Here is a 2,739-nt window from a genome sequence, read left to right on the forward strand (position 1 = left end):
TGGACTCGATGACCTTTTGGGATCCCTTCCAGTTCTAGGAGATGGGATATCTCCATTAATTAATTAAATTAAATTAGTCCAGTCCCCTGCACTCATGGCAGGACTAAATATTATAAGTGCAGTAGATACACAAATCCCATGAACCAAATAAGCAAAATGAACAGAGGCCAATTTTATCTCATGTACATTGTATACACACACTCTCTCTCTCTCTCTGGGCAGGAGTGGAAACACATGGAGTCTTAGTTAGTTAGTTGATGCTATTCATATTTTGGTCGCTAGAGGGTGCCCATGTGACTTTTTCAAAGGAACTTATTCAGTGTATATACAAAATTTCACACAACATTCTTTTAGTGTAGTTTTTTAAAGATGCAAAGTCAAGAACTCAGAAGTCAGGAAACACCAGCATGAAGGGTGCCTGTGCAACCCCTGTGCCTATGCATTGTGAGACAATCTTTACCTACCTGGTCACATACAATTTCCCCCCCCCAGGATTCCTGCCTCATTCAATGCACAGGATGGATGCTACTCACTGAATGAACTGCTATTCAATATTTTATTTTATCTCCATTTTTCAATGTATGGCCCTAGATCTTATTTACTTCACACTATTGAAACCCTGCTGTGAAGATAGAAGTATTAATTTCATCATGGGTTCTTCCAACGTGCTTGTGGCTGCAGTGTGGGTGGGTGCCTTGCAAACATTAACTTAATAAGAATCCTGTGAGATGAGGGGGTATTATTATCCCCATTCTACAGCTGGGGAAGAGAGAGATTAAGGTCAAAAGTGTCCACTAATTTTGGGTGCCCATTCTGAGACACCTAGGACTTATATAATGCTGTGCTTAGCATCATATAGCACTTAATATGTTCAAAGCACAATTCCCATTGACTTCAGTTGCAGGTGTGAGTGCCAAGCACTTCTGCAAATCAGACCTCAGATCTGACACCCAGAAAATGAAGGCCGCACAATTAGTGACCACCTGTGAAGAGTTTCGTTTAAATTACCCGCCTAGCATCACACAGGAACTCTGTGACAGGCAGAGAGAGAGACTCTAATTCTCCAGGGTAGCATTCGACTGCCTTAACCATGAGACTATCCTCTTACTTCCTGAAATTCCTGCCTCATTCACGACACACCCTCCAACTGCTTTAACACACTGTTATTTATTATTTGTATTATCGTAGTGCCTAGAAGCCCTAGTCATAGACTAGGAGCCCATTGTGCTAGGCACTGCACTAACACATCACACAACAATTCCCTGCACCAAGGATCCTACACTCTAAATATAAGATGAGACAAGAGAAGGATAGAGACAGACGAGAGAGTCCAACTCAGGGGTCGGCAACCTTTCAGAAGTGGGGTGCCAAGTCTTCATTTATTCACTCTAATTTAAGGCTTCGCGTGCCAGTAATACATTTTAACGTTTAGAAGGTCTCTTTCTATAAGTCTATAATATATAACTAAACTATTGTTGTATGTAACGTAAATAAGGTTTTAAAAATGTTTAAGAAGCTTCATTTAAAATTAAATTAAAATGCAGAGCCCCCCGGACCGGTGGCCAGGACCCGGGCAGTGTGAGTGCCACTGAAAAGCAGCTCGCATGCCGCCTTTGGCACACGTGCCATAGGTTGCCTACCCCTGGTCCAACTGAACAATGAGACAATACTTATCAGTATGGTAGGCAATGCTATCAGCCAGGGCCGGCTCTAGGTTTTTTGCTGCCCCAAGCAAAAAAAATTTTGGCTGCCCCCCACCCCAGCCCTGGGCTCTCCCCCTCCCCAAACTGCACCCTCCTGCTGCCCCAGCCCTGGGTCACTGGTAACTTGCTCCCAAGGCGGGTCATTCAGCAGGAATTTTGGATGTGCACAGAACACAGACAGGATTGGTTCCCATATGGTTACAGAACTGCAGTAAAGTGGAACAATTTTCAGCTTGTGTGACTGGAGGATATCTGGATGCATATTATAAGACTGTCCTACATAAATGAGAAAAAGTTGAGGTGCCTTTATTATTCTTTTGTTCCATTCTTTGTTTCTATGGGGAATGCACTATCACGGTCTTCCTTTTAAACAAATAAAACTAAAACTTAAAAAAGCAATGGCTGTTGAAAATAGCAATTCCAGTCCTAATAACCACTGGGAAGCATTTCTTGCTCAATTTATTCTACTTTTTCTACAGCAAGTTACAGTGGATCAGTATATTTGATTTGGGGGAAATGAAGTAACAGCGGCCCAAATTGAGCTTGAGCACTCCTGAATTTTGAGGGTGTTCAAATCTGGAAGGCAGGTGCTAGATTCCCTTTCTGAATATTAGCTATATCTGGAAAGGAAAAGTCAATTTCTGCTTCCAGGGCTCAGAAGTAGAAATCCTCCTAAGTGCCTGGTACTGTATCTAAAGCTGCCCAGGTCCAGAGCCTCCCCTCCCTTACTTTTCATTTTAAATTCTAGTGGGATCCACATACCTCCCTTGCTAGGCTTCAGATAGAGAGGTGCACCATCCATTTAGTTCCCCCCCTTCCTTCTTTGGGGGAGAGCCCAGGGCTGGGGCGGCAGGAGGTGCGGGTGGGGGGGAAGAGCCCAGGGCTGGGGCACAGGGGGTGCGGGTGGGGGCCAGAGTTGGGGCGGCAGGAGGTGCGGGGGGGGGGAAGAGCCCAGGACTGGGGCAGCAGGAGGTGCGGGTGGGGGGAGAGCCCAGGGCTGGGGGAGCAGGGGAGTGCAGGTGGGGGCCAGAGCTGG

Source organism: Emys orbicularis, chromosome 1 (assembly GCF_028017835.1).
Source record: "Emys orbicularis isolate rEmyOrb1 chromosome 1, rEmyOrb1.hap1, whole genome shotgun sequence".
In the NCBI taxonomy this organism is placed as follows: domain Eukaryota; kingdom Metazoa; phylum Chordata; order Testudines; family Emydidae; genus Emys; species Emys orbicularis.